Source organism: Poecilia latipinna, unplaced genomic scaffold, assembly GCF_001443285.1.
Source record: "Poecilia latipinna isolate Pla-1442-1.1 unplaced genomic scaffold, P_latipinna-1.0 Scaffold4049, whole genome shotgun sequence".
Lineage (NCBI taxonomy): Eukaryota > Metazoa > Chordata > Actinopteri > Cyprinodontiformes > Poeciliidae > Poecilia > Poecilia latipinna.
Window position 1 is genome coordinate 1 of NW_015116665.1, and position 9773 is coordinate 9773.

Below are 9773 nucleotides of genomic sequence, written 5' to 3' on the forward strand. Positions count from 1 at the left end.
TTAAAACCAGATGCTCTCCTTCTACGTTAATCGTCAGTTTTACTGCTTGGTTTTGGCGACACTAAGCTCAAAGATGCTGGGGGAAAAAACTGCATTTATGCAACTGCAGGACTCAGAGTAAAATCATTCTAATTTAAAAAAGATTCTTAAAGGCTTTAAATTAAACTCAAACATGTCTTTAGATTCTTCAAACACCTCGGTGTCTGTCGCTGAACCCTTGTTAGTGTCATCTCAGTCTCATTTAAAAAAGAAAAATGGTCAAAACCAGAACGTCGTCCTTTGGTGCACATCTAAAGAATCATTCTGCAGCAAGACGGGCCAGAAACTGAAATTACCAGACTAAACATCAACTCGGTCGAGCCAAGATGCCACACAAAACCCAGTGGGTTCAGAATATTTATTGCAGGTTTGTGTCCATATTGTTTGGTAAGGCTGTATTTCTACCATGCTGACAAAGGAAGTTGTATTTAAAGTGTTTTAATGTGCGTCTGGATACTGGACGCTTTCAGACAGAGTTCATTTTCTAGAGTTTACACAGTGGGTGAAATTTTTACAGATGATACTCTGATGTCCTATTCTCCTGAAGGCAGCAGAAGAAACATTTTTAAGAGAAACAGAGCTGTGATTCCATGCATGTTTTAATGCTGCAGACTACAGATTTTTACAAGTAGTAAAGTATCTTGGGTGTAAAATTTACCTTCAAGCAAAAGAATCACAGCATCTCCGTTTTGTAAATATTACTGCCAGCTCTCCGTCATCCTCCAACCGCCCTCGCTGAGAAACACTCCAGACTGCTTAAGGTCACTTCATTCAGTCTCGTTATTGAGCTAATAAACAAATAATGACAATCATCTTCACCCCAATAATGTTAGATAAAGGGCAGAGTTAGGAACACCGTGCAGATGCCACCACTAAAGGACACTACATGTACTTCTGCTTGCATTTACTTTGCATTAGCTTGTGTCAGTAAATGCAAATCAAAGTTAAAAGCCCTGAAGCATCGGCCAAAAGAGGAAGTGAATTTCTCTGCTCACCATCCATTAAACGGTCATAAAATAATCAAAATTGCAACAAATTACCCAACAGACGACGTTAACCCGATGTGGCCCCTCAGGATGCATCAGCAAGATGTGAAAAGTTAAATTATACCAGAAAATATGCTTGTATTTTTATCAGTTCATTCATGATTTAACAAGCCCATGAATAAATTTGGGTAGATATGTTTTAATTAATCTAAAACCATTTTAAAAAGCATGTCGTATTTGCTCATTTTCTTCTGAAACAAGTCATGAATACCAGAATCTTTGTTTTTCCTTCACTGAAAGCTTTAGCCAAGCGTTTTATTGTTTTTTAGGAGATTGCTCCTAAAGTTATTCTTAGAAAACAGAGAAATCAGGAAGACGACGTAAGCAGCAGAATCATAATGCGGCTCTTATGCTGATTCTAATAAGTGAATGGACTCAGAAGACTGACCCAAGGTCTTTTAAAAACAGCATTAAATAAAAAGCAAAACAAGACATGATTTGCATCCTTTGCTGCCTTTCCAAGCAATATAGGAAGGAGATCAGCAGATATATTAGGCAGGATTAGATCCCAATATATTTTAAATGCAGACAGTGAGGAGGTACGCTTCGGTGAAAAACAACTAAATAGCAGCGAAACTGATCTTCTGTCAAAACAATATAAATAAAGTATATGAATCTGGTCATTTGGGCCTTTTTTCTGACTCCGTAACTTATTAGCAGCAGAACCTGAATCCATATTCTAGCTGTGTGTTAACACAGAGCCTCAGGGAGGGAACTTGAGGATGCTCAGTGTTTGTGAATTATAGATGTAGTTTGAGTCAGACACACACACGCACAGTAAATGTGTCAAATAGAAAAAGAAAAATGAAAAGGTGGTTGGATCAATGAAAACGAGCCGAATAAGAAGCACATCTCATTTGGGAGATTCTTTTATTTTCTTCCTTTTAATCCTCTTACTCTTATTCCAAAAACCCGAACATAAAAGCATCTCGTCCCATGCATGTTTATTCAGTGACCTCATGAGGGAAATCTTAAAAAAAAAAAAAAAAAACAACAGAAGAACGAGTTATTAGAAAAGACCCTCAATGCTAGGTCAGACTTCATAAAGTTGAACCATTTCTCACTGGGATAGAGAGCCGTGGAAGATTTTCTTTTGACAAAGTAAACAGATCTTTTTCACCTCTCAGTAATTACCCAAATCCCAGAAGTACTTTTACAAATGACTAAGCAATAAATTATGCTGCAGGTGGCTAAAAGAAAACATCCTTATTTTTATAATGTTGTTGTTAGATAAGTTAGTTAGCAAGACTAAACTCAATGGTTAAAAAATGTGTTAAAATACAGGGGGGGATTTACCGTGAAAAATGTTGATTTATGGTCTCGACAGCAAAAGCAAAGCAAAACTGACAGTATTACCAGAAATGCTATTTTCTCCACTATTTATTCCACAACAGCATCGATAAATATCAATTTCAAAATATGATAAATGCAGTTGTATAAATCACATTTTAAGAAGAAGCATATTTGAAATGGAAATGTTTTTTCTAGAGCAGCACTCATTTGTTGTGCTATGAATGCTTCTCCATGCAGTAATAAATGTTTTTTTAAGATAATTTTACCATTTTCACAATAGCACCATAAAATGTTGCGATAAAATTCTCAGCTCGCATCTTTCACCCTTATTAAGAAACAAAGACAAGTTTCATTTTTAAGGCAACATTGACAGAATGAAATTTTGACTCTACTACAAATTAAATGTCATGCCAACAAACTGTCTTTTCTAAAGAAAAGTAAGAAGATTAAAAAGAAATTAAAAAAAAACCCTGCTAGCCAACCAAACCGAATGGTTAAAATGAAGGTCAGGTGAATGGATGAGAATCGCATCAGAAGTTGACAGGGGATTACCCAGGACCTGCACTTAAGTGTGCCTCGCTCCCTCTGCAGTCAGCCTGCAGGCTTGGATCGATTCCTGGAGAGAAGCAAAGATGAGGCCGAGATGGGGAAGCCATCCTGCCAGCCTCTACATCCTGCTCTCCATCAATACGTTGTGTCATCTGTCAAGGCCTCGCGTCTGCTCTCACTCTGCTTTGGCTGCGTTAGTCATTCAGATGCTGCAGTTATGGCTCATAACCTGATTTTAAGACCAACTTCCTCAACTGAGAGCATGGCGGATGAAGAGAAAGCGCTCAGGTTTCAGCATTCTTCCATATAATAAAAATAAATAATAATAATCACTGGTATAAGGAATCTCTAATCAACAAAAATTTACATTACAGAGAATTTATCTTCATAGCTTTCTGCACACTTTAACACTACAAACTATTATTGCAAAGAGAAGTTTATTTAAATGAGACATTAAACCCTATTAGATCCAGTCTTTTATAAAAATGTAAAGATAATTGAGACAAAGGTATAAAAATTACTCCAGCGTTTTAAAAATCCATACATTTACACCTGATGTACCAAAATTAAATGAAATAAATAAAATGGGATGTAGGAACAAGTATTCTTTAATGTGATATTAGGTGCTATAAAAGCCACTAAAAGTGCAGAGTAGACAGAAAATATACATTAAATAAAATATATTACAAAGGTAAATTTAATTTACTTAATACTTGATTCCGATTGGCATACTTTTAAAAAACGATTTTAAAAAATTTCACTGGAGATTACATTTCAGTGAAAGTTTAAAGTTAAGTTTAGTTAAACTGAGATATTTACAATCTAATTTCCTTGTTTCAATAATGAAATTAAACAGAAATGTAATCTGACTAATGAAAACAGGTGAGAATGAATGTAACTTATTGAATGAATTTATAAAATCTGTCTTTCTAAAAGGTTAACTCAAGGTTTTTTTTCTCCATATTTTATGGTATTAAACGTCTGCATTAAATCTAAGAAGGTTTTTAAAGTTCAACATGTTCTGACAGAGGAAAACAGCCCCAGATGCAGCAGGACAAGAGCTGAGAGATGCAGTTGTTCACCTTCTCTGACCCAACATGTTCTTCCGCATCTCTCAGCTGCAGGAATTGTCACCTTTGGTTTCACAGCTGTCATTTCTAAAATCTGAGCCCATTAAATGTTTAGAGGTGCCTCACTTTGGATTCAGAGCTGAAATGTGGCTCTGCAAATATAACCCGGCTGGGAAAAGTTAGATTCTCGTCTCTAAGGAACCTGCATTAAGACAAAATCAAAAAGAAGCAGAGTGACTGCAAATTAAAGAAAATACACTTTAAAACAAGTGTGGCTTTTATAGCTCTAGATAACCCTGGTGGAAGGTTGTGTGCATAATAATGTGCAAAACAAGGCTAACATTTAAAAATATATATGCAACTTTCAGAAAAATATCAACTTTAAAGCAAGGTATTTAATACATGCAGACAAGAATCTAAGAATGTCTTATTATAACAGCTTTGTAGTCATGAAAACTTATTTAACAAGTAAAAGATCCTTTGAGATTAATACAATCTGACGTTGAAGGCCTTTTCAAAGTCCAGGTCAAAAGAGGGTCTGTGTGTATCTGCACAAAAGGCATCTGTTTTATCTAAACTGCTACAGAACTGCAACGCTTTGTGATTATGGAAAAGAAAAAGTCGGGATAAGCTGGTCTACACATCTTTCACATAAAAACACAAAGTTTCCACTTTTCTCCTGGACCTGGAAAATCTTAGGCTCTAAATCTATATCAGATTTAGACACAAAAGACAGAAAATGGCATAACAGACTGGAGATGTTTAGTAGGTTCAACCTGCTAGGCCTAGATTGAACCTCCTTGTTCTTTCTCAGCATGTCTACAGGTACATAATTAAGACAAATCTAAAAGTGTTTTATTGCTGACATCTTAACTATACAGCTAAGCATTATGCAGCAGAGCTCCATCAAAAATATAAATATATGATCTTAAGACAGTGAAAACTGACCCAAAGAAACAAAATAAGGCATTCCTTTGCATTAAACAATTTAAAAGTTGATAAAATCTTACATTAGATTGAATTAGTGCTCAATGAGCATCAAAAACAAAACTTTAAAAAAAGGACATGTAAAATATCCACTATTAATGCAATAACACCATTAATATTACTGAAGAGCAGATGCCCTCCTATGTTTACATCTGCAGATGAGAGCAAAAAAATTAATTGGCAATTAGTAGTTTTAACACTTACTAATTGGTATCATTTAATAAAACATAGTATGACCTCAACAGCTTGTAAACAACTTGAGGAGCTTTGAATTTTTTATCTATGGAAAAGTAAAAAAGTTTCTTAGTTCTGATTTTCAAGGTGTTTCAAAAGGCGATAATTTTTCCCTTTTTTTTTTTAGTTTTCAGGGAATCAATTTAAAAAAGTCTGCAGTTGCCTCTTGAAAGCTGAGATGAGAACTTTAACCTTGCACAGAAAAGCACTTTAAAATGCATTTGACAAGCCGGCAGAAACGAAGCCGCATGTAAGGCACTTGTTACTGGGAGCAGTTCGGGTTTCTGTGTGTGACCCAAGGAGACGCTGAAGGCTGGAAACAGAAACCTCCCATTATGGCTTCTAACATCGCCACTTTTACAAACAAACCGGGATGATTTTTGTGTTTTGCACTTCTAAATTTACCATTGGCTTCAATCAGCCTGGTTACAGAGGTAATGATAACACCTAGGACCTTCAGAATAAAGGGAACTGAAAGAAAGTTTGATCCATTCAAGTCTTATTTTTAGATTTAGAGATGAGGCAGCAAATTTCCTGCAGTAGAAACAAACCGTGTTTTCTAAGTACCAGGTCAAGTATCTAATTGTTTATTCACTGCTAAACTGGGCAGAACTGTTCTTGTGCGACTTCAATCCAGCTAAAAATAAAATAGAGTGTACCTTACTTTAAGATAAAAAATGCAAAACAAAGCAGTTTTCAGTGCTGCACTTTATACACAGTCCTTAAGAATGTATCTTACAGCAGGCTGCACAGAGCAACCAATGTCCAACCCCCAAAACTGCACATTTAATTGAAAATTGGGTTGTAGCTCAATGATTGTAGATAATGTTTGATATGAGACTCACCAATCCAAGAAGGTATAATTTTAGCAAGCAGAAAACAACTCAAGTAAAATATGAAACAAAGTCTAACAGGTTGTGTTGGGCTAAGTTTTTCAAAGTTCAGAATTTAAGAAAAGAAGAAAGCATTTTGTTCTTGTTTTTTACCGAGGAAACATTCACACCATTAGCATGTTGATTTACATTACTGCAAAGTTACAGTTTGTTTACCTTCATCTTTCCAGGAAAGAAATTCCTTAAGTTGATTAATTTCTTTTACATGGATGTCCTTACAAAGTAACCCTGTCAAAAATTATTAAATCAAATATGTGACATGAGAAAATCAGGAACAGAAATGGAGAAACGGATGAAAAAAAACACCACTTTTTGAGAAAATACTGATTTTACCTTTTAAGCAAAATATACTAGCTGAAGTCATGCAGAAATCACCCCATGATTTAAATACTTTTAAAATGTTAAACTGTGTCTAAATCTAAGTTTTCTGGGATGTGGGGGAAACTCACAGCTGATTAAAATATCAGGCTTTATTGGCTGTTCACACACTTTTGCTATTGGTTTCATCCAAAAAAAGATAAAAGTTTGAAAGTAGAAAATGACCAAAAACGGATTCTATATCACCCTAACCCACATTTATAATGGACCATTGGAAAAAAAGAAAAAGACCAGCCCAGATTTACTTATGGATCCTGGTCGTCACTTATGTCTGCTGTCAGGGTAAATGCTACAACAAAAATAATTTTTCTTCACACTATCTTGCAGCTGCAAACTTTCACCAGAGTATAACATGTGGATGGGTTCTGTAGCAGCAGGACATGAGAATAATTGGACCTCTTGAAGCCAACAGACATACATCCTTACTTCAACATCCACCAGAAAAATACAGTGGAAAACATGACAGAACCACTTATATGATCAGAGACATTCATAACTGCAAGAATACTTTTCAGTTTCTCATGTAGAGCAGTTTCAGAACTCTGTTCTCACTGGAAAACAGACTTGGGCTGTCCCCCGTAAAATAAAATCCTTATGTACGTTGGGCTTTTTTCAGGCAGGTAGAAAACATTGTTGCATCTATTTTTCGCTCATCCAGGGTCGGATCGGATCGGGGGGGGCGGGGGGGCAGCAGCCCAAGTAGAGAAGCACAAACTTTCCCCTAAGGCACGGTGTCAAACTCATTTTCCCTTTGGGCCAAATCAAGATCATGAATCTTGTCAAGAATCTTCTTAAAGAGCCAGTTGTGCCAGAATGTATTAATGAAACCAGTTAAACTGCTTAAAATATGAATAAATTCTTAAAATTAAATAATATTTAAAATCTTTTCAGTCACTCCAGGATTTCACAATTGTTTTTGTGATTTTTTTTGCAATAAAAAAGTGTTTGTTACTAATTTAGAAATATTTGAGTTTACGTATGTTGGAGATTATAACTTCATCTATTCAGTAGAAGTGATAAATGCTGCCACCTGCAGGTGGGAGTAAACCGCCACTCAGATCCAACGTTTTTCACAATTTTTGTGAAAAATCTGCAATAAACTCACAATTATGCATTATTGAGAAAACGTGCAGGGATTTGTTGATTTTGAGTGAATTTCCACAATAAACTGGAGAAAATAATTGATGCAATTTGGCAGTAGCCAATTAAAAACTGTTGAATTGATTGGTAACATAATATTTAAGTCACTGTCATCTTGACAGCTCCAATTATGTGTCCTTTTAGAGGGCCACATAAAAAGCTGTGGCGGGCCGGATTGGCCCCAGGGCCTTGAGTTTGACACTGGCCCAAACACAGTCCCTCTAACTGGTATTTAGGTACGTTTTAATTTCACTTGAGTTCAAGGTTCACCGACATGAAGACTCACAAGACAGAATCTCACAGCCTCATTAAAAAATGGATTTTAATTTAATGCTATACCATCACAGGATAGCTTAGAGACACAGAATGTAGTAGTCAACATTATGGACCAACATTATGATCACCATAGTTACCATGCAGCCGAATGCAAAACAAACTGATGTATTTAAACCTACAGAACCAGGATTAGCTTTAATATGATTTATTTAAAACCCTGAGCTGTTGTTTCAGGTCCTCACTGAAACCAAAATACAATTCAAAAAGAAGAAAATGTGGGGAAACATAACGTGGTATCAAGTTGCACAGCTTTAAAATAATATTTGAAGAGAAAGAATTAAGGATTATGCACCGAGAAAATGGCTTTCAACTGGAATTGGCCGTTTTTCAGCTTAATCAGGCCTGTCCGTTGACTCAAAGTCTCTTTCCAAAAAACAAACACACAACTCAAGGAGCGACCAGGTAGAGCCTACAGCACTGTGAAGCAGAGACGACTTGCAGAAAAAGATTCACTGTTGGCTGCTTTCAGTTCAGTGAGGTGTTAAAAAGTACAAATCAGATGATACACTTAAATGTAGGAAGCTGTTTAAAAAGGAAACTGTATTTTCTCCATTCCTCCCGCGGCCTGTCCATTAAAGACGAGATATCAGAAAGCCTCCACAGACAACAGGAGTTATGTTTTATCCTTTTGATTTTTCACTCCATTTCTCACAGCATATGCTAGATATAGAAACATTTAAAGCCTTTTAGAAATCCTCAAGTTAAAGTCAGGATCCACAGTCGCTACACAAAGAGACTGCTGTTTTGGTGATGGTGAGAGGGCTTTTTGCTGAATTATCATGAGAAACCCACTTCTAAATGTCACTTCTAATAATTTTGTCTTAAAATTATATTTTGTGTTACTGTGGCTGCTCTCTCAGACATTTCGTACAATGGACAAACTGATAGCTGCTCATGGTAGGAAGGTTTAAAAAAAGCATTTTGCATCCTAATCTCTGAAATTGGCCACAATATTTTTGATTGGTGCATCGACAGCTCTGGAAAAATTTAAGAAAGAGACCACTTAAAATGACACGCTTCTCTGATTTTACTTTTTATAGGCATGTGTTTGAGTAAATAAACATTGTTCTTTTATTCTATGAACTACTGACAGCATCTCTGAAATTCCAAGCAAAATTTTTTTATTTATTTGCAGAAAATAAATATCACAAAAATAAATAAGTTAAGCCACCTATAATAACAAGCGAGTGATTTTCAATTAGTTTTTCACTGTTGGTTCCCTAAAAACATAAAATTAATTCGCTATGATTCTAAGTATTACTGAATGCAATTACTTTACACCTGTTCAGTGATGCAGCCTATTAGATCATGGATACATTTTTTAGAGAGAAATATTTGTTTTGATGTACAATAACAGATTGACAGGGTTTGTACTTTGTCATTTTTGTCCTGAAAACAAATTAACATTTTGTGCTAACTCCATAAATCTTCAGTGTTCATCTCTGTTGGATTAATGCAAGCTGGATAAAAAGGTCAAAGATACTTGATTACATCTTTTGCCTAAAATTATCTGCAACACAGTTGGATTACACCAAAAGAAAAAAAACCTGCAGCCCGTGTGATTTAGCTGGTCTAATCAGGAATTCCACTGGAACAATTTTAATCATGTAGCCATTTATCTGCAACAGATCTCATTGTTAATTGCACTGGTCCTGCACATTGTCATGTAAAATGACCTCAACCAAGCCCATCATCACAGCTGCGCAGCCCGCACACGTTCCTTCATTTTCTGTTTCACATGGTTTCCCGTGCACAATTCAGGCCTTCAGCCCACCAGAGCTGAGTGTGATTGGATCAGACATCAGCAC

The 9773-nt window shown here is 35.8% G+C and overlaps 1 long non-coding RNA gene across 1 annotated transcript; it reads right to left on the reverse strand.

The window, feature by feature from the left end:
* Nucleotides 1–3890: 3890 nt before the first annotated feature.
* On the reverse strand, nucleotides 3891–6342 carry LOC106942118 (uncharacterized). Its single transcript, XR_001423551.1, has 2 exons — nucleotides 6268–6342; nucleotides 3891–4199 (listed from the first exon to the last, which is right to left on the reverse strand). It is a non-coding gene; the product is annotated as an uncharacterized LOC106942118 (long non-coding RNA).
* Nucleotides 6343–9773: the final 3431 nt, after the last annotated feature.